The sequence below is a fragment of the Micromys minutus genome, assembly GCF_963924665.1.
Source record: "Micromys minutus genome assembly, chromosome: 15".
Lineage (NCBI taxonomy): Eukaryota > Metazoa > Chordata > Mammalia > Rodentia > Muridae > Micromys > Micromys minutus.
In genome coordinates this window covers 14855455-14879020 of record NC_137984.1, presented here as the reverse complement: position 1 = coordinate 14879020, position 23566 = coordinate 14855455, and the positions used below count along the sequence as shown (strand labels likewise).

The 23566-nt window shown below is 38.7% G+C and overlaps 1 pseudogene across 1 annotated transcript; it reads right to left on the bottom strand.

Moving 5' to 3' along the window:
- Positions 1 to 10102: 10102 nt before the first annotated feature.
- Positions 10103 to 11613, bottom strand: LOC308430291 (tubulin beta-4B chain-like; annotated as a pseudogene). Its single transcript has 2 exons — positions 11601 to 11613; positions 10103 to 11445 (listed from the first exon to the last, which is right to left on the bottom strand). The product of its transcript is annotated as a tubulin beta-4B chain-like (transcript).
- Between the last annotated feature and the right edge of the window lie 11953 nt (positions 11614 to 23566).

Below are 23566 nucleotides of genomic sequence, written 5' to 3'. Positions count from 1 at the left end.
GCAGGTATTAATGGTAAGCCCCACAGAAGCAGTCATTTGGGGTTCCCAATTGAAAGTGATTCATAGGTGTAACAGAGCATTCTTCAGGTGAGTCTTCCTTATAAAAGAACAAATAGCATAGATAACATCATCAACTCAGGTACTTATAGCATCCAGCCGAAAGCAAACAGAAGATGGAGGCAGTCAGCTAACTTTCCCAATTGCAGTTTCCTTCCATGAATGAGTTGCCAAGAGTTTCTGACTTCCCATTTCCACAATAGGCTCTTATATATTATGGGATAAGGAACTGTAACTTTAAAGGGGCTCTCAGAATTGGTACAGAACACACCCAGGCATCAAGTTCTCAGCACAAAGGACTTCTTACCCCAGGAGGATAAGTGGAGTATAAGGGATCAGGAAGCTGAGGAGGAGGGAGACCCTGTAAAAGGACCAGCATTCTCAATTAACCTGATCCCCTGAGATCTTTCAGACACTGGATCACCAACCAAGCTGCAAACACCAACTAAGAAGAGTTTCCCAACACATATACAGCAGAAGACTCTTGGGTCTGGGTTCAGGGAGAGAAGATGCACCTAACCCTCAAGAAACTGGAGGCCCTAGGGAGTTTAGAGGTCTGGTGGGGTGGGGGTTGATGGGGTGGGGACATCCTTGTGAAGATGGAGGCTGGGGGTGGGGAGGAGGTATAAGATGTGGAACAGGAGTAGGTTGTACCAGGAGGGGAATAAAATCTTGAGTGTAAATAAAAAATTAAAAAAATATTATACACTAATAAATCTTGCTAATTTTCAAAAAAATTTCATGTTGCCTTTTGAAAATATATAATGTGACAACTACTTACAAAATGCTTACATTGTGATTAGCATTTAAAGCACATGAAACATATAAGTGTGTCATATGCAAACACTACGCGACTTTATATTAAGGAATTTTAACATGCCCAGATTTTTTTTAAAACGACTTTATTTTACAAAAAAAAAAAGATAAATGTACAGATTTTAAACATTTTTTGCTTAAAATTATACATTTTTGTCAGTACTGTTTTTTCAGACATTAAAATAATTTTTACATAAAACCATGTGAATATATTTTTTAGTCAGTACTTGATTTTTTTCAAGGGCTTGACAGTATGCATTGAAAACCTAATAGTTACAATGAGCGTAAAGTACATGCAAAACAAAACACAACATGGAAATAGTCAAATCTTCTTGTTTTGTAAATATATGTATATTTTTTGTTTTTTTTTTATTTCTTGGACTTCATACAGTCTGTGAGTTGTTTCTGGGGGAGTGCAAGCCTCTGGGGTTAGCATCCCACTATCAGTGACTGCATATTATGACTGTTCTTTTGTGACTGGGTTATCTCACTCAGGATGATATTCTCTAGATGCAGCCATTTTCTTAAGAATTTGGTTAAGTCATTGTTTCTGGTGGCTGAGTAGTATTCCATTGTGTATATGTACCACAATTTTTGTATCCATTCGTCTTCTGAAGGACATCTGGGTTCCTTCCAGCTTCTGGCTATTATAAATAGAGCCGCTATGAACATTGTGGTGCATATACCTTTGTTGTGTATTAAAGTGTCTCTGGGGTATATGCCCAGAAGTGGAATAGCTGGGTCTTCAGGTAGTACTATATCCAATTTTCTGAGGTATCGCCAGACAGATTTCCAGAGTGGTTGTATTAGCTTGCAACCCCACCAACAGTGGAGAAGTGTTCCTCTTTCTCCGCAGCCTCGCCAGTATCTGCTGTCATCTGAGTTTTGGATCTTGGCCAATCTGACTGGTGTGAGGTGGAATCTTAGGGTTGTTTTGATTTGCATTTCCCTGATGGCTAAAGATGTTGAGCACTTCCTCAGATATTTCTCGGCCATTAGGTGTTCCTCAAATTGAAAAAGTTTTGTTTAGCCCTATACCCCATTTTTTAATAGGGTTATTTGATTCTCTGGTGTCTAGCTTTTTGAGTTCCTTGTACACCTTGGATATTAGGCCTCTATCTGATGTGGTGTTGGTAAAGATCTTTTCCCATTCTGTTGGTTGCCATTTTGTTTTCTTGACGATGTCCTTAGCCTTACAGAAACTTTGCAATCTCATTAAGTCCCATTTGTTAATCTTTGACCTTAGAGCTTGAGCCATTGGTGTTTTGTTCAGGAAATTTTCTCCTGTGCCTATGTGTTCTAAGGTTTACCCTACTTTCTCATCTAATACTTTCAGTGTATCTGGTTTAATGTGGAGATCTTTGATCCACTTGCACTTGAGCTTTGTACAAGGAGATAAGAACGGGTCTATTTTCATTCTTTTGCATGCTGAGTGCCAGTTGGACCAGCACCATTTGTTGAATAGGCTGTCCTTTTTCCATTGAATGTTTACTGCTCCTTTGTCAAAAATCAGGTGACCATATACATGAGGGCTCATTTCTGGATCTTCTATTCTATTCCATTGATCCAAATGCCTATTTCTGTACCAGTACCATGCAGTTTTCAGCACAATTGCCTTGTAATATAGCTTGAGGTCAGGGATAGTGATTCCCGCAGATGTTTTTTTGTTGTTGAGGATGGATTTCCCTATTCTAGGTCTTTTGTTATTCCATATGAAATTTCACATTGATCTTTCCAATTCCTTAAAGAACTGGGTTGGAATTTTGATAGGGATTGCATTGAATCTGTAGATTGCTTTTGGTAGGATGGCTATTTTTAAGATGTTGATTTTTTTAATCCATGAGCATGGGAGATCTTTCCATTTTCTGAAATCTTTCTCAATTTCTTTCTTTAGAGGTTTGAAGTTCTTGTCATACAGGTCCTTCACTTGCTTAGTTAGAGTCACACCAAGGTATTTCATAGTTTTTGTAACGATTGTGAAGGGTACGTTTTCCCTAATTTCTTTCTCCACATGTTTGTCCTTTGAGTATAGGAAGGCTCTGATTTGTTTGAGTTAATTTTGTATCCAGCCACTTTGCTGAACTCGTTTATCAGCTGTAAGAGTTCTCTGGTGGAATTTTTGGGGTCACTCAAGTACACTATCATGTCATCTGCAAAGAGTGATATTTTTGTCTCTTCCTTTCCGATTTGTATTCCCTTGAGGGCAAGTTACGGTGTGCACTTTCCGTGTGCACTCTGCAGAGATCTCTCTGCTCCCCTGCAGTCTTGGTCTCCCACTCACCAGTTGCTCAGCCTCTATGAGCCGCCGTTCAGCGTGGCAGGTAGGCCAGGCTCCGCTCTGCGTCCGGAAGTTGCCTCCCATGCCCAGATTTTAGTACAAGTGGAAAGACCTAGAACTAATCTCCACAGAGACCACAAGACTAATGCACTTCATTTTGAAAGCCACAAAAAATAGACCTTAAGTGTTCCCAACACACACACACACACACACACACACACACACCACAAATGTTATGCTAGTTAGTCCTGTTGAGATATTCTGTCACATACATCTTAAAGCATCTGGCTGTTTACAGTAAATACAACCTTTATATACTAACAAAATAGGATCTATGCCATGTGCGTACCACAAAAGATATTTTTAACAGGAAAGTTATTTTATTATAAAAACAAAAATTCACAAACTGCTTATAGATTTCCACTCTTAATAATATTATCAATATATACATGGGATTACATGAATAGCAGAACTGTAAATGTGGAAAGATCTTACAGTATTGATACATAATAAATATAGAATGGGTGAAAGAAGCTGTGTTTCCCCACCGTGTTCTCTGGGTGTGCTACAATTTCTGACTTTATCCCTCAGGAGACTAAAAATTTTCCAAACCAAGTATTAGGAAAATGTCTCCTGCAAAGACTGCCAATGATGTGTTTTCCACCTGGCCAGATACACAGTCACGGTATATCTTTGCATGTATTTGGAAAGTAGCCTGTGGTACAGTCTTAGATTGCTACATGTACAGTGAGGCCAGCTTTTCTTACCATCTCTTTCACCAAGCAGAAGGAAAAAAATCTTTTTCAGCTTCATGAAGAGCTTATACTTCTGTTACAGTTTCACTGTGTGCGACATTATAAGTTCAAGTGGTCTCTCTACACAGGGAACCCATCAGGAATAAAGTTTCTGTTTTATTAGTCAGATCTAACAAAATAGCTAGCACCCTTTAGGCACCCAGTCAGTGTTGACTTTTGAATGAGTATGTAAGCAAGTGGATGAACAGATGAATCATACAGATATTAACGTGAGGAGGAGCTTGAAAAATGAATGGTGCTTAACAGATGACCTTTCAAATACAGCTGTGAAGCGCTTTTAGATCTCAGGGGAAACAGTTTGTTTTTCATATTGAACAACCTTCTTCATTCATAGGGATTTTGATTGAAGAGTACCTGCGAAGGGTAAAGCCCTTGAGAATTAACATTCTCGGTCAAGCGGTGCGTCCCAGAGCTGAAGACTATAAACTACGCTAAGTCACTGCGCCCACGAAATGTGCCTATTATCGTCTGTGCATGAAAGTCCTTTTAAAAGTTAATGGGATCCAAATGCATAGAGCAGAGTAAAGAGAGGAATACTCAGCCCAAATTACACAAGAATTTATGACACTGCCCCTGTGTGTTGAATCAAGAGATTTGGGTTTTTGAAGATAGCATCCTAATGAAGTCTTTCATCTGTCCTGCCCATCCTGTCTCTCGATTAGCTACACATTGGAAAGGAGAGTGTGGCAAAATACCAACATGCTAATCCTCTTTTTGAGAAGGTCCCACAGTCTTTATGTCCCCTTCATGTGCCCTTAATCTTCTTTAATTAAGTATGAGTTTCTTAATTTGTATTGTTTATTATTCAGTCCAATTGGCTCTCCTCTTGGCCATCTGCTCTAATGTATATTTTATAAGTGATCTTTATAGTTGTTATGCCACACCACTCTAGGCAATGGTTTATGCAATTGTTGCTAAGATGACAGAATATCAATTTTGACTGCCGGGAAATTTAATATTTAAATTATGTAAATCAAAAGACTTTCTCCAAACATGAGTGTGTGTCATTAAGCTTTAAACAAACATATTTTATTGCACTGAATTCGTAGTGCCAGGTTTTTAGCTAGTGGGATTCCTGCATGAGTAGAACCTAAGATCCCATGGTGTTGTAATAGGGTCTGGTTAATTATGAAAACTGACATTTGTTTGCCATGAGGCAATCATCCAAGGTTGAATACCTGCTCCTTGAAAAACTATCCTTCTTTGGTCTCAAGCTTTTAAAGACTTTCCATAGTTTTAAGATTTACTTGTTCTTATTTTGTGAGTAGAGAGGAGTGGAGGAGTGTCTGCGTACAGTGTGCCTCCCTGGCTCTTAAGGAAGTCAGATAATCTCAGGTTCCCTGCATTTGGAGTAACAGGTCATTGTAAGCTGCCATATGGATGCTGGAAAACATACCTGGATCTGCTGGAAGATCAGGCAGGGCTCTTAACTTCTGAGCCATTGCTTTAACCCTTCATATACTTATAAGGGAATCTACTGCCATGTGTCTCATCACTCTGGGATTTCCTACTCAACCTCAAAGCCAATATAAGAGAAGCTCAAAATCTACTCAAAGGTGGTAGGAGAAATGAATGCTTCCCATCGTAAATTTTGTAGATAGGGGAAAGGATAGAAGATCTTACACTTCAGCAGGTTATATTTTTGTGAAAGCAACAGCATCTGCTTTGTTCCAGTCATCTCTCAGGACTAGGGAAGAGTCTCGAGCTTTTGCATGCTAGGCAAGCACTCTGCTGGAGTTAGTCCCCGCCCACTTAGTGTATCATTAATGCACAAGGAACAGAATAGATTCCAGGGAAAACTCATAAACTACTTTCAAAACAAATCTTTCCTGTAATGACAAATGATTTTCTCCTGGGCAAACGTTTTTGAAGCTAGGTCTTTAATAATAATCACCTTTCTCCCCCAATGCATATCATGTACTCCTTAGCTCTGTGTAGTTCTCACTCCCCTGGCTATTTCCCATACCAAAATGCCAGCTGGGCTAAAATCAGAATTCCTGTCAAATAATAAAGTTTATATCCTAAGTGCCTTCTTTATTTAGCAAGGAGTTTTACAAACATTAACAAAGCACACAGCTAGTCTGTTTCTTTATGAAATAAAAAAGCCAAAATGAAAAGGTTCACTGTTATCCTCATATCTTCTCAGAGCCAACTGCCTCATGCGGATAAGCACATTGATTAGTCACTTTTATTTTAAAACTGAGAAAGTGTTTCCATTGTGACAATGTGATCAACCATAATGCTCTACAAATACTGATGTCTGGGTCCAGAAAAAAATATCAGAAATTGTTTAAAAGAAACACAGAGACACAGAACAAAGAATTTCTCCTCACTCAGAAAGCCTAGGAAAAGAAAACTTTGAAGAATGGGCTAGGCAAAAGTCTTTTATAATCTTCACAGCCCTGAGAAAGACCCGCAGAGGACCAATGACTTAGACAAGCCAAACACAACGCAAACTATGTATCTAAAAATGTTTACTCTTCCCAGGAAAGTCTTGGAGTGAGTTAATGTTGCCAACAAAAAATTATACTGGGTTCTCCATGCTTGGCACCAAATTTAAATGTCTTTGAGGCTGGATAGTTAAAGTCATTTAGCATAAACTTTATGTACTGACTGCCTGCCTGCTCTCAAAACTGTGACCTTAAAGAGGAGTTCTTATTTCTTTTATATATTTATTGAATGGTAAGAATACAGGTTAAAGGACATCTCAGAAATTCCCGTGGGCTAAGGAAAGAGAATATATTTCAGCGTCTTCTGAAAAACAAAAGGACTCTGGGAATGGAGGCAATGAATCTAGGCTCTGACAGCACCTCCATCGTGATGGTTATTGGTTACAGGGCTTCCCTGCTACTTGGACGTGTAAATTGCACCCCCGAGATTGTTCTGCGCATAACCTTTAACTCACACTCAATAGCAAACAAATGAAAGAGAGGCAATACCATCAGATGGGGATGATTTATTTCCTAAGCACGAGTTTTTTGTTTAATATAAATGTAAAAACATAACTTTCCCTTCAAGCCAGCCAGGTAGTTTAGGCAATTTATCAAACAGAAGCACAAGAGCTCTGCACTGGGAAAGGAGGGAAATGCATTTGTGCCCAAGTAATTGTCTTTCTCTGCCTGAAATCTAGTAAGATAGATTCAGGGCATACATGCTTCCAAATCATGATTAGCATCAAACCAAGAAACTCTGAGAAGCAATTAGTCAAAGTGTACTTCACAGGTGCTGACATATGATCTATGTTAGGTTTTCTTTCTGCTCTTTGAACAGTTTGGGAAATTTTTATTTCCTCAATGAGTCATTTTTGGAGAAGGAAGGAGGAAAGTAAGGAAGAAAGGAAAGAACGAAGGAAGGAAAGAAGGTTATCTGAAGCTCATTTGGGTAGTAAATACAGTCCTTCAGATACTGTTTTTCTTCTTTTCTGTTCTCTGACGCAAGATACTTAACAATCTTTCTAAAAATCCTGCATGTGTGTGTGTGTATGTGTGAGTGTGTGTGTGTGTGTGTGTGTGTGTGTGTGTGTGTGTGTGTGGTGTACGTGTGACATAGAGAAATGACTCAAAGGGTAAACTGGTAAAGTCTTTGCAGGACAAGCATGATGGATTATGAGTTTGTATCTTTAACACCACACAGAAAGCCCAGCATAGCAGCACATACCTATAATCCCAGCACTTGAGATGCAGAAACAGCATGATCCTGGCCTAAGATTTATAGTCAGCTAGTCTTCCTGATTTGGTGAAATACAGGATTCAATGAGAAAACATATCTTAGAAAGTGAAGTGGAAAGCGATAGAGGAAGACACCTAACACACACACACACACACACACACACACACAAACACACTAAGAGGTGGGACAGCTACTACATGAAAAGTAAAAGCTATATTGTGATAGCTCATCCACTGTAGGATTTACTCAATAGTAAGCCAGGAAGTAAACTGAAAGTTAATATATGCAATAATTAGAAAAAAATTACAAGATCCTTGACCCCATAACACAGCAGGAAGTTAAGAGTTGAAAAAGAAAAGTAAAACTAGATGTTTTAAATGTATGCAGTAATGAACTCTAAGGATGGTAGTTTTCATTGTGTTTGTTTGTTTGTTTGTTTGATTGATTTTTGAACAACTAGAGCTATAAGTAAAGCCTCTCTAACAAAGGAATGTTTGAGTTGAAACCTGCATAGTAAGAAGGACTTCCTTCAAAATGATCAAGAGGAACATATTCTGGATAAAGGAAATAAGAAGTGCTAAGACCTAACATCTGGAAAGATCTCAGGGTGTTTGGGCTGCATGATAATGGAGGTTCTGGAGCCTCTCTTGCAGCAGGGAAAGCACAGGTGACAGGCTCCAAAGAGCCACATCACCTCCCACATCCAGTGTGCCACAGGATTAGGTGCAGGGTGCAGAGAGAAGAAGAATTTAAATAAAGATGGGATTTCAAAGTCACCAGGGAGAATATAAGAGAACACAGTAATTTTACTGAGATTTTACTTATGAGTTTTCTCATTTGGACCAACAGTTTAAGGTTGCAAAATTAAGCCAGATAGCATAGCATACCCATTCTACACAGTGAATGATTTCTTACTGGTTATGGGTGATTAATTGATGTTTATTAAATGATCTTGTATTGAAGGATTATAGTGTGAAGAGAGCAAGACCCCTTGATGAGTAAGACAAGTGAAGGTGCTGACAGGGACAGAGAGTAAACAACAAAAAATGCAAAACAAGATACTGCATCCCAAGGCCAGGACATGGAGGTGTAAGGACCCAAAGTTGGAGGGTGGCTTGAGTCAGTAGGGAACTGACTTGCTCAGTAGCGTTTCTGCTCTCTGGCTGTGGCAGCATTTACAAGAGCATCTTCATTAGCATCTCACAGTCACCTTTCACAACACCCACTTTAGGCTGTCTTGCCTTTACATGCTCCTAATGCATATTCAACAATGTCAACAAAATTTTTTAAATTTTTAAAGAAGAAGAAAACTCAAGTGACAGGATCATTATATTTGAATTAAAATGTAACACATTATATCACACTTCAAAATCTGAAATCACTTCAGAGGATAGGAATGGCTCCAGAGCATAAAAACATTAAGAAAAACAGACAAATGTTTTCAGTGTTTTCATCTGTTAAATCTACTTATTCTCAGAACAGTGAGAAAAAAAAAAAAAACTCAGAAGCAATTCTTACCAAAATGAGACCACAGGAATTTAAGAACCAATTTTAGTACAAATTGCTATACACTTTAATACAATATCCTTATGGTCAGGGAAATGTCTAATAAATTTTGAGCCACATTGTGAAGATGAAGGAAAAGTCCTAGTTAAAATCATAACTGAGCTGATTTGTATTTTGAATGTCTATTGCATCCAAGGAATCATAGAAGAGAAATAGTCCAAATAGATAAAATAGTTTGACTGAACATTATCCAACTCTACAAATTCGGCATCAGAAAATATTTTAAAAAGAGTGAAAATTCATCTTACCTGACTTCCTCTGACAAGCCTTCTCACCCTTCTTACACTGAAAATATCACACCACTTTCCTACATTGTGGATCTTTGCAGCATGAAGATTCAAAGATTTTAATGATTTGAATATCAGTCTTGTCACTCCACTGTGACTGGCCACAATCAGGCCTGGCAGGAACTGGCCCTTCAGATGCTCTCTCCAATACTATGTCATGTTTTGACTTCCAACCTGAATGGTCAGAGGTCCACTGAAAGAAGAAAAGCCCAACATTGGCAATATCCAAACATATACCATGATACCTTGACCTTTGACTATATTCAAGAATAGATAAATTTAAATTTTATTGAATAATATAGTAAACATATAATATGCAATTCCTAAGTCACAGATGCAAAAAAAAAAGAAAAAAAACTCTCAAAACAAGGTGATTTGAAGATTTCTTCTTCTCTTTCAAGCATTTATTAGTAGTTGAGCATCAATTACTAGTTGCTTCAGGGGTAGTCATTGCCAAAGATTTGAGATAGATGCTAAACATATCAAGCTTCAGGAAAGCCAGGGACTTAGGGAACTGCTGTCTCAACAAACAAGACATCCTCATCTCTCTCCATTCAGCTCATTGGCTAATCTTTTTTTTTTTTTTTCACTATGAATTGCTTTAATGGTGGTATCTATTCAAATGATGTCAGGACACAGGACAGCTGGTACTCTGACACCAGATCATTCATGTTGCTCTCAGCCATGTACCAGTGAGGAAGGCCTTGGGTCGGAACATGGCTGTGAACTGTTCATTTGAACAGCTCCTGAATAGCTGTGGTGTTACCGATGAAGGTGACGGACATTTTTAGGCCCCGAGGTGGAATGTCACAGACAGATGTTTTCACATTGTTGGGGATCCACTCAACGAAGTAGCTGCTATTCTTGTTTTGGACGTTAAGCATCTGTTCATCCACCTCCTTCGTAGACATGCGGCCCCTGAACACAACAGCCCGTGGCGGGGATCACATCATGTTCTTGGCATCAAACATCTGCTGGGTGAGCTCTGTCAGGGAACGGTACTGCTGGCTTCCCCAGCTGGTCAAGGAGGCAAAGCCAAGCATGAAGAAGGGCAGGCGAGGGAAGGGCACCATATTTACAGCCAGTTTCTGCAGGTCAGCATTTAGCTGGCCAGGGAATCACGGGCAAATGGTTACCCCACTCATGGTGGCAGACATTAGATGCTTCAGGTCACCGTAAGTGGATGTGGCCGGCTGTAGGGTTCTGAAGCAGATGTCAGAGAGTGCTTCATGTTCAATACAATAGGTCTCATCTCTGTTTTAAACAAGCTGGTGGACTGAAAGAGTGGCACTGTAGGACTCAACCACTGTGTCCGACACCTTGGGGGAAGGTACCACCCTGAAGGTGTTCATGATTCTGTCCGGGTACTCCTCCCGGATCTTGCTGATAAGTAGGGTACTCATCTCAGACCCAGTCCCCCCCACCCAGAGAGTAGGTCAGCTGGAAGCCCTGCAGGAAGTCACAGCTCTCAACTTCCTTCCTCACAAAGTCCAACACTGAGTCAACCAGCTCTGCACTTTCTGTGTAGTGCCCCTTGACCCAGTTGCTCCCAGTCCCACTCCGACCAAAGACGAAATTATCAGGTCTGAAGATCTGCCGAAGGGCCCTGAACGCACCGAGTCCATGGTGCGGGGCTCCAAGTCCACGAGCACGGAGCAGGACACGTACTTGCCACCTGTGGCCGTGTTTCAGTACCTGTTGATGCGCTCCAGCTGGAGTCCACTATCTCCATGGTATGTGCCAGTGGGATCAATGCCATCCTCGTCGCTGATTACCTGGCAGAACTTGGCGCCAATCTGGTTGCCGCACTGCCCAGCGTGGAGGTGCACAATCTGATCTCCCTCGTGGAGGCGACTGCGGAAGAGCTGTAGAGGAGGAACGCTTAGGGAGGAACAGGCGCACAGAGTGCTGGCTAATCTTTTGAAATGTTCCTCCAGTAGGCGTTGCTGCTTTCTTCCTAGAAAATGGAGACAGACATTAGATCTATAAATGTTACATTTATGTCTCTCTGGAGAAAGAATAATTAAAATGGATAACTCCTTACTAGAGAAAGTATGCTACTGGAGGCAAGCTTCGTTCAATTAAAGCCTTGTGCCACTCCCAAACTCACACCTGCTTCCAACATTGTGCCTAGCATAATGGATTTCTACTGCTCTGGTACCATAAGGTCAAATAATACAAATTATGTAAATTGTCTTGGCTGTGGTGTTTTGTCTTTGCAACCAAAAGATAACTACTGAAGGTTATAAATGAGGCTATCTAAAAATTCAGTGTGCTTCATAGCCTAAAAATCAATTTTCACTTTCCTTCTGCCGTCTCTTCCATAGGATTCCCTTAGCACTAAGGGGATATGATGGAGAGATTCCATTTAGAACTATGTATTCCAAGGACTCTCTTTATGTAATGTCTGAATGAGGGTCTCTGCATCTGTTCTCATCTTATATAGAAAAAAGCTCTTTGATAATGACTTAATAAGGCATCATTCTATGAGCATAGGGGACCATCGTTAAAAAAGCATTTTATTGCTACATTGTTTTTAGACCAGAGTGGTTGATTTTACACCTACTGGAGGTCTTCAGACTCTATGGTTCTTAGTCACCCAAGCAGTATTGGGAACAGGTTACATCTCATAGAATGAGGCTTAAGACAAATCATAAGTTGGTCGTATCTTCCCAAAAGTTCTATGTCACCATTGCCCTAGCACAGTGACCCTAACCTTCATAATACTGCCATTCTTTAATACAAGTCTTCCTCGTGTGGTGACGCCAACCATAAAGTTATTTTTGTTGCTACTTTATAACTATAATTTTGCTACTGTTATGAATTGTGATGTAAATACTTGATATGCACAATATCTGATATGCAACCTCTATAAAAGGGACATTTGTTCCCCCAAAGAGGATACAATCCACAGACTGAGAACCATTGCATTTTGCAAATAGGTAGGTCAGAGTTTTGTGGCTCAGTTAGTGTTTATCTTTCTCTTTTGGTAGCCTGCATAGTATCCTACCACACTAAAGATACTAGAACATAGGGGTAAAGGTTCTATGTAGGGACCAGATAAACTTTTCATGTTCAACAAGTTGTGTGGATGTTGTCCTTGGCAATAGGGCATTACTGTCAGTTTGTTGAGAGCAACCTAGTCTTAACAACTACGTGGGTTGTTTAGGGATCTCTATGGGACCCCCTTGGCGAACAACTCAATTGCATACAATCCAGTCCTAGCACTGAAATACTTCATTTGGTGACAGGAGATGGTCAGTTGGGATTCTTTATTCCCTGTTATTAGGAGACCTCATCAGGATCTCTTTCACGTATTTTATGATGTTTCAAGGCCCTCTGAATCAACTGAGTGAGGCTCCTATGAACCTACAGAGAATGAATCAGCAAATACAGGGTTACTCAAGTCTTACCATGTCTACTGCACACATATTGCAGCTTTCAGTTTAATATTTTTAAGGAACTCCTAAACGTGTGAACAAATGGTTCTCTGATTCTTATTCCTGGTCTTGGGGCTTTTTTCCCTTCTGTTGCATTATCTTGTTCCGCCTTGATGTGATTGTTTTTTTCTTTCATCTTATTATATTTTATTTTGTAGTGTTTGATTGTTATTTCATAGAAGCCAATTCTTTTATAATGAGAGACAGAAAGAAAGTGGATCTGGAGGTAAATAGGAACTGAGAGGAGTGGAAGGAGGAAAAACTATAAGCAGGATGTACTATAAGAGAAAATAATCTATTTTCAATAAAGGAATGGAACAAACATTTTTTAAAGCAACTTTTATTCCAAACTACTAATTGTAGGAAATGAAAAATAACAAACATCAAAAAGAGAGTCATTAAGCTTAAGGACCCAAGTGAGAATGTCTCAATCCTACTTAGGAGGGAGAAGAAAGCAGTCACTGGAGGCAGAGGGAGGGAGGGACCTGGATAGGAAAGGGGACAGGGAGAGGAAAAAGATAACATGATCAGGTATTGGGGGAGAAGGAGATAGGACTGAAGCCCTGAGGGCCAGCAAAAAGAATGGAGACAGGCAAACTTCCCTCTAGAATGTTCCAGAGACTTGGGAGGTGGTAGACTCTCAGGACTCAAGGAAAGAGATCTTGGATGAAGTGCTCTACATTACAGAAGGGGAACTTGTAGAGTCCACCTCCGGGGGAGGGACAGGATACCAAGTGGAGGGATGGGGTTGGCATCCTATAGTCAGAAGCTCTGACCCAGAATTGTTCCTATCTGAAGGAACTGGAAAGACAAAAATGGGGAAAAGAAGAAGAACCTGAGGGAAAGGGGGTCCAGTTACAGGCCCAAATTCAAATCAAGCGCAAAGGAAGGGCCCCACTGTTACTATTACTGGTTCTGTGGTATTCTTGCAGACAGGAGCCTAGCTTGGCTGCCCTCTGGGAGGCCTAACAAGCAGATAACTGAAAGAGTCAGATGCAGATACTAACACCCAACCAATGGGCAGAAGCTGGGGACCATTCACTCTTCCAAATATTTATCTCATCAGAGGAATATTTTGTGATTCCAAAAATGAAAAGGTAATATTTTTTTCTCTCTGAGGCATTATATTTTTATTGCTAAGGTCCCACAGATTAATCTAACTTGCTCACGATTCAAAGTTCAGTGACATGTGATGGCCCTTAGCAGACTCAAGGATTATCACAGATCTCAGATGCCTTGAGCTGAGACAGAACTGGCAAGACAGAGCATCCACATGCCATGTAAAAGTGCAGTTTTGAGTTAAAATTTAAAAGGTCTTTGAAAATGTAGGAAAAGCTACCTCTCCTTTTTATCTGTCTGTTTCATAGAAGTGAGTATACACTGGTGTTTACTTTAGGCAGAATGCTTTAGCTTTCCTGCCTAATGACATGGGTGGGCACTAGAACCAAAGAGTGGAAGAGCATTCAAACCCCAATAAACATGGCATTTCACTGACAAAGGAGCCAAAGAAAATCTGGCAATTAGAATCTTCATAGGTCTGCTCATCTGTGCAAATCTTGGCAAAAATTTTTAATTTGGACCAAGTTGTTTTATAAAAATATGTGGATCATGTACCAAATTTGAGCAATTTTGTTAGTTTTATTATTTTACTTGAAAAAAATAAAATAATGAAATAATTCAACCCTTTATATTAGTTTAATATTTTAAAGTATTTCAAGATATTATCAATATAGACAATATGTCTAACATCCTTTTACCTCAATGTTATAAATCCAATTTATATTTTATGCAAACAGCATATCTTAGTTCAAATTAGCCACATTTGGTTAGTACAGAAGATGAATAAAAGCAAGCTAGGTCGCACAGTTCATTATTAATAAAGATATGTCTGAACAAAAAAAATTTACAGAACTTTATATACACTGTATACAATTTTATATACAGTGTATTTAAATTCTTGTAATGTGTTTTATGAAACAGGTTTTCACCTATGTAAATCTCTAGTAGCAACCTATGTGACCTCACTGTTTTCTCTAACTTAAGTGGTGAGCTACCAAAAAAAAAAGAAAAAAAAACTCATTTTTGAAGCCACAATTATGCTCATTACTAAACCACACAAAGACTCTACAAAGAAAGAGAACTTTAGAAAAATCTCCCTCATGAACACTGATGCAAAAATACCCATCCAAGAACACATCAAAACGATCATTCACCATAATCAAGTAGGGTTCATCCCAGAGATGCAAGGATGGTTAAAACAGTAGACAAGGCTGCCTGCCTACTCTATCCCTACCTATTCAATATAGTACTGGAAGTACTAGCCAGAGCAATCAGACAGCAAAAAAGAAGTCAACGGAATACAAATTGGAAAGGAAAAAAATCAAAATATCACTATTTGCAGATGATATGACAGTATACTTCAGTGACTCCAAAAATTCCACCAGAGAACTTTTACAGCTAATAAACAACTTCAGAAAAGTGGCTGGATGTAAAATTAACTCAAACAAATCAGTAACCTTTCTCTACTCAAATGACAAATAGGCTGAGAAAAAAAATTAGAGAATCAACACCCTTCATAATGGTCGCAAATAATATAAAATACCTTGGAGTGACCCTAACCAAGCAAGTGAAGAACCTATATGACAAGAACTTCAAGTCTCTGGAGAAGGAAATTGAAGAAGACCTTAGAAGATGGAAAGATCTCTCATGCTCATGGATTGGAAGGATCAACATAGTAAAAGTGGCCATCTTGACAAAAGCAATCTACAGATTTAATGCAATACTTATCAAAATTTAAACTCAATTCTTCACAGAGTTAGACAGATCAATTTGCAAATTCATTTGGAATAATTAAAAAACAGGATATTAAAAACTATTCTCAACAGTAAAAATACATCTGGAGAATAACCATCCCTGACCTCAAGCTGTATTACATACCAATTGTGATTTTAAAAAAAAAAAAAATGTATGGTATTGATACAGAGAGGAGCAGGTAGATCAATGGAATAGAATTGAAGACCAGAAACGAGCCACACACCTATGGTCACTTGATCTTTGGCAAAGGAGCTAAAACCATTCAATGGATAAAAGAGAGCCTCTTCAACAAGTGGTGCTGGTTCAACTGGCAGTCGGCATGAAGAAGAATGCAAATTGATTCTTATTTCCCTGTAGAAAGCTCAAGTTCAAGTGGATCAAAGACCTCCACATAAAACTAGGTACACTATAACTAATAGAACAGAAAGTGGGGAAGAGTTTAGAACATATAGGAACTCAGAAATACAAGGTCAAAGCTGACACTGATCTTTCTAAGGCAGTCTGCAATATTTTACACTTGCTAACTATGACTTCATGAAGATAATAAATATTTACTGAGATTATGACTAAATGGTGCTGATAAAACATTAGCAATGTTATAATATCTATTTTTGTTAGTAAAATAATGATGTATCAACTCATGTAGAATATTATACCTATAGAAAAATGTAAATAAATAGATGGGTAGAGAGATTGATAGACAGACAAGCCGACAAATAAACACATATATAACAAACAGATTACAATGAGTTATATAAAATCTTTTCTTTGAGTTAATAATGTTTATTTACTGACATTTACAATTACTTCTAAACCATTCAATTAAGAATAGTTACTTTTGTTTCATAACAGACAGAAGTATAAAATGAAGAAATCTGAGGTGAATAATTTATCCGGACAGTTAAAATCTAATACTTATTTTTTAAGTTTCTTGGAAATTATGTCTGAATTCTTTTATTCTAATTATTTCTAATTGTTTTCTAATTTTATTCTAATTATTTGAACATTGAAAAGAAAAACATTGCTTTTACTTTTGATGGTATTTCTAAGATAACCATTAAAAGTTCATGATCACATCCTGTTCAGTACATTATTGGAACATCCTTCTTCCCAGTCAGCATATCCAAGGTACTACATCAAGGTCTCATTATAAGACAGTTTCATTATACTTTTCTCTTACTCAAGGACTTCATTCCCACCAGCAGATTACCTTTAAACACTTTGCATCTTAAATCTTCCGTCAGTCGCCCATTTCTAATAATGTCTCCTGACTTGCCCTCTCATCAGCCACTCCTCTTTCTATTGCTGCACATTCTGTGCCTAATAAATTATTTATGTGCAAAGTCTCTGAGAAATGATGGAGAGAGGCATGCCAAAGTGAAATTTCATTCTGTCCTAAGGTTGGCATGAGTGACCATGAATCAGCAGGACGAGACATTTACCTAAACTTGTCCAAGGAACAGTTATAAAGTGAGTGATGAAATTTTGCGTTCAAAAACAAGGGTGTGGGCACTCTGATCTTATCTCATGAATTCTAAAACAAAAAGTGAAAAACCTTACCAGTGGACATTTTAAGAACTATTGCTCATAATTATATAAACTGCTAATCATGAAGCCTCGCAGAGTTGCCCAACCTTAAATACTTTCAGTAGTGTTTGAAAGTCTGTTTTGTTAAATTCACAGATAATATGTCAAATTAAATACCCTGTTCTAACACATTAATTAGCCTTAAAACTTAAAAAAAAAAAAAAACCCAGTTTTAGATGACTAAAAAAAAAAAAACATTTTCTGGTATGCAGATTAACCAAATTTAGAGCTAATTGTTATGTCCTATTATTTTAACATGAACAAGACCTTGGAGTTATTAATGTATAGTTAAAAATAATACAGACAACTTGCATTGGAAAGCCACTGTCTATTCAAAGGTTTAATATTAATTGGATCAAAAAATAAAACAAATCATAAAATGTATCTGGTTCCCCTATGAGACCCGTGAAACAGGAATTGTATCTGAGTCCTCCTCTGCGAGATTCAAAGTGTTCCCAACAGAAGATAAGCCATAACTTTCTACCAATTCTCTTGGTCATCCAAGAATGCTTTATGAACAGTCTGGGTCAGTGGTTCTCAATCTGTGAGTCATTACCCCTTTGTGGGATCAAATAATGTTATCACCAAGATCACATATCAGATAACCTGCATATCATATTTTTACATTAAGATTCATAACAGTAAAAATTACAGTTATGAAGTAGCAATGAAAATAGTTTTAAGGTTGTGGGTAACCATAGTATGAGGTATAGTGTTAAAGAGGAATGGTTATCAGAAGGTTGAAAACCACTGGTTCTCTATAGCCTCCAGAGTATAGTCCTAGGAAGTTTGTAGTATTTTCCATGGTCCAATGGGTTACAGTTTTCTATAAGTCCAATGATCTACATTTTAAAGAGCGGTGTTTGAAACTTTGATTCACAAGCTACACTTGTTAAACAATCAAATGAGAACCTTCACAGGAGATGCTAACACAATGCATGCTCCAAACATTTTAAACACCACTGTATAGCTTTGGGATGCCAGGTTTGTTCTAGGCAACTGTTGTCATCTTGATCATAGGCAATTTTCTGGAGTTTAAAGTACAATTAAATCTTCCTCTTCAAAATACTGAATTTTTTTAGTGCTTATTGGGGTTAATTACATGAGAAAGCTATTTAAGTTTTATTTTGTTTCAGTATTACTTTTTCCCATGTTAATTTTTAAAGAAAACAGCTGTTTTATTTTAGAAAAAGAAAGAATTTATAATACTGAGGTCTTTGAAAAAATCTTCAAAGAAAGCAAATGTCTATATACTTATGTTAGAGTTTTATAAGCCTTAGTGTGTGGCTATTTAAAAATATGTGAAGCATTAATGTAAAGATTTTTTTCTCCAATATTTCCCTTTACTTAGTACAAACTAGTACTTAACTCCACCAAGATTATAAAATATTTATGAAAGTCAAGTTGTTGCATTGCTCAAAATCGTATAATAAATATTTTGCCTCATTCTCTTACATATGAACATTTTCTCAAGAGAAACAGAAATTCTCTGGTGTAGACTCAATCCTACAATAATTACATATATGTTGTCGTATATCTGTGTTCATTGACTTCACATAGAGATTAAAGGGCCTTCACATAAGGAAAGTGAACTTTGATACATGAGACATTTATGCAGAGGTCATAGTCAAAGGTGATGGATGGCTTTGAAGGGACTGAGCTCAGGCAAAGCTGGCTCCATGACAGGCTGAAATTTAGTAACTGACAAGAGTAGGCCTAACTTGCTATTTTCCAGACATGAGAACCCAGATCCAGGGCCTGTGGTCACACATCCAAAGCCATGGGCAGGCGATGCAAGTACACATTATCTGGCCTGAAGTAAGAATAGGTAGCTAGAATGAGAGAGCAAGTACCCTGGAAAATCCCTAGAGCCCTAACCAATTATAGAATCAGTCAGATTCCTAGAAATAGACCTAACCAATCAAGGGTAAGGGCACATGCTCCTCCCTGGAATGTGATTCCACTGGGTGTCTCCATGGCTGAATGGGAAGACCTCGGCATGAAGGAAATTCACAAATAAATGCTCAGCTTCTGCATACTATTTGAGTTTGAGGTGTCGTTCTCAGGCAATCTCAGACCCTTACACTTTCTGGATACAATTTTCCTCTATAAGCTTTAACATTCTAGTCTATGACCTTCTGTCAGAATTTTTACTGAACTATTTTGGGGAATCACAATTTCTTCTGAAAAGACTCTGGTTTAGAGCTCTCTCTCTCTCTCTCTCTCTCTCTCTCTCTCTCTCTCTCTCTCTCTCTCTCTGTGTGTGTGTGTGTGTGTGTGTGTGTGTGTGTGTGTCTGTCTGTCCATCTGTTTGTCTGTCTGTCTATCTCTCACACACATATGAAATAGGTTTTTAAGTTAAACATCTAATCACCTGTTATGTTTTTCCCTTGCCCACCTACGAGAAATACAAACGAGCAGCTCACATGAGAGAGGCCTAGGGGGGTGTACTGTTTATCTAGATATTTAAATGAATCACCTCCTTGGGTGAACCATTCTTTTGTTGCCCTCAGACCCCTCACCTCTAAGATAACTCTAAGCATCCCATTCTCTGAGCTGTCACTTTGAGCCAGGAGCTCAGGTCCTGTCATCCAGTTTAAAGAGAAATAAAGTGTTTTGTTTGCTGGCCTCTAAAGGTTCTGTGTGATGTTTGAAGGTAAGCTCCATACCGCTCACTGTGGGTTGTTTGGAAAAGAGGCTTTATAGGTTGTTACAATTCGAAGTAATTAACGTGCATGCTGTGCCATTGCATTTTAGCCTCTGAGAGACATGGGTAGTGAGAAGACACTAAGTTGCCAAAGTTCAAAAAGGCAAGTTCCTCAGCAGTGCTGCATAATAGAAGCAAAGGTCACCTTTGACTACCTTCTGATCTTGGCTGTCAAAGGTGAACAGATTTTCACAGGGTACAGCCCTGTGCTCTAACAACCCCCTGATGGATGCTTCTGATGGAAGGCAGGGAGGAGGCATTAAAGCAAAGAAATGTTTAAGTGAAGCTTTCTCTCTGAAAGAAGCTGTCTTCTCTTGTAGCCACTTCCAGATTCACCACAGTGCACTCTCAAAAGAGAGCCCTTACAGAAAGCTAAAACTACAAATGAAGAATAAAAATAGAATGCTTTTCGACTTATTTTGAAGGTTCTGTAAACTTTAGAGACCTGCAGACAAGATATGTAGGAAGGATGCTCGAAGGCTACACGAATGTTGGCAAACGTACCTCCAAATAGCAAGGTTCTTCTGCACAGGTATGTAGAGCTTTAGCATATATCTTCTGCAAAATTTCAAGTATGGAATGTGAATGTTAAGGAATGTGCAAACATTAAGACCCCTACATATCTATAAACCAAAGGGGTATCTGAGTGAAACTATTAGGACCATTGCTGAGGAGGATAGAAAATGTCAAATACAATATTAGCACTCCTGAGACAAAATAATTCTTTGATATTTTTACTCTGACCTTAATAAGTCAATTGATTGTTTCCCTATCATATATAAAAAACTAAAGAAATGAAGAACATAATGAATAAAAAATATTAATTATGAAACAGTGTAAAGTTTTAGAACTCAGATATCTAACTAAAGCGTAGATGTTAATCTGTCTCTTTAAGGAGAAATGAATACATGAAAAAGGAGACCCATAGAAGTAGAAAATAAATTGCTTCCCAGTAAACCAGTTTGTTTTTCAGCTCTACTGTAGGTAGTCAGTTCTTCAGGAATCTGAATATGGATGCCTCCTCAGAGGCTCTGCCAGAGCCATACTGATAAAAAGGCAGATGCTTACACTAAAACTCAGACTGAACACAAGGACCCCGATGAAGGAGCTAAAGAAAGGACTGAAGGAGCTGAAAGGGTCTGCAAGCCCATGGGAAGAACAAAATTATCAACTAACCAAACCCACCACAGCTCCCAGGGACTAAAACACCAACCAATGAGTTTGCATAAAGAGACCCATGGCTCCAGGCACATATGCAGCAGAGGATGACATTGTCTGGCATCAATGAGAGGAGAAGCCTTTGGTTCAGCTCATTTTCACAGTGTAGGGGAACACCAAGGTGCTGAGGTGGGAGAGGGTGGTTGGGAGAGGGAGCACCTTCATGATGGCAATTGGAGGGGGGGGATGGGATTGGCAGAAAGGGGATAACACCTGAATTGTAAACACAAAGAATATCCAAGAAGAAAAAAAAAGATAACCCTTACAAACTGCTGCCAATAGACAATATAGTCAGAATCCCATTTTTAAAGCAGCAATGTATCCCTCTCAGCACAAAGTAGTAGGACACAGAATCACAATTGAGTGATTGCAAACTTTAGTACTTCATTTGGATCTTCTGATAAGTATCAGACTCTTCCAACTTATCCCAGTGCAGAGAGCAAGTAACTGGGGAATGCTCAGCCCTAGACAGGACATCTCCATTACATCCCCAGCCCAAGTCTCAAGGAACATCACAGAAGAGGGCACAGAAATACTATAAGCTCAAGAAGCCTAGGAGGGCTGCTGTCAATCAGGTATCTTCTGTAAATCACAGGACCACTGCACTCAGGAGCTCACAGCATCTGAGGTCACATACACAGGAGCAAGCCAGACAGCATTCCAGCGTGAAGGGAGGCATTCAGGAGCCCTCATTTCTAGCTGAGGATCTATTAGCAATTGATAGTTTCTGAGGGAAGAGTAATCATCTTCTAATACATCTTATGCCCGGTGTGGGCTGCCCATGCCTTAGCGGATAGTCCTACACCCTTGCACATACATCGTATATATGCATGAGGTTACAAAAGAATAAATTATTTAAATTATTACTGCATCCACTTAGCCATGTCCTTTTCCACTTCTTCTCATGATGTGATGCTATCTCATCCCACTGGCATTAGGCTAAGCCTTGTGGCTGACATTAAAATATATGTAGCTGTCATATGGATAAACATTTTCCAAAACATGTTTTCACTGGACCGTGTGCACCCAAAAGGCAATGTACCATTAAACTCAAACCCAACCTTAGCTTAATTCAAACCCTGCTTTCAAGCTGATCTATAGACTAACGTAGAGCTACCTCAGCAGAATTAGACTTTGTAGTAAAGAAAAAACAAATTTGTCATCAAAATCCTCTGATTTCTTCTTTAGTTTGGTTTGCAGCATTATTTAATAGTAGCCAGTGTGCATCAAGAAAGTAGCCCTCAAAGTCTAAGAGATTTAGATGTAAATAAACAGCTTGAAACCCACTTGTATGAAATGAAGTTTCAGAGCATACCTGATTTTGAGTTTCCTCACTTACAAATGGGAAATTATAAGATTATGAGGATTATAAGAGATTTCTTCAGTCTTGCTATACAAATTAAAAACCATGTGTCTGTAAAGTAAGTTGAATATGCTTCAGATATTAGCCACTCTGAGTAGTTGTCATTATCTTTCTAACCTAGACTCTTTTCTGGGAGAAAGGGCAGGGGCAAGAGAGGCACCTACCACAGACTCCAGTAGAATTCTCATTTAAATCTGGAAATGTGCTATCAGTCTGTTTGGGTTGTTATAAGACCATTGATGTAAACAGCCTCTCAGTTCTGAAGGCTGGAAGTCTAAGACAGGAAGCTGTCACAGTCAGAAATAGACATCTTCCTGGATATTGAGTTGTCTTCTCCTTTTCTCTTTTTATTATAGCAAGGACAAAAGGGGGAGTGATAGTATATTCTATGTCACTTCTTAAGGTTTAGTGAGTCCTGGGAGATTTCTAATATTACACCCTAATTACACTTCAGTTATCTCACTGCTGAGTGTCATCACATTTGGGACTAGGATTCCAACATGGCTGAGGGGCACAGATAATCAGTCCACGTAGTCTATTTAGTTTGTGGCACTGCCATGGGTTCCAAGTCCTCCAAATCTAACTGTGCAGCACTTCCTGAGTCATGACCTTGGAAGTAATGCTGATGACATGAATGCTTAGCCAGCAAAGCTTCTCAGCATCCACCTGTTTAGCTCATCTGTAACAGCTGCCAGCAGAAAGCCAATGCATTCTCTGTAGTAAGACCACACAGGAGCATTAGTGAAAGCAATTCTCTGATGCTTTACTAACAGCCCTTTCTCTCATAGCCAAAAAGGAGTCTATCATCTATCACATAAAGAAGAGGCTGATCTAGGAAAAAGCTGAGGTAGATGCTATTCTGAAGCTTTCTAACTTATTAGATTAAGCTTGACTGATATTCTTCTTTTCCTGGTAACTCATTTTCCATGTAACCCTTCAGTCTGTTTTT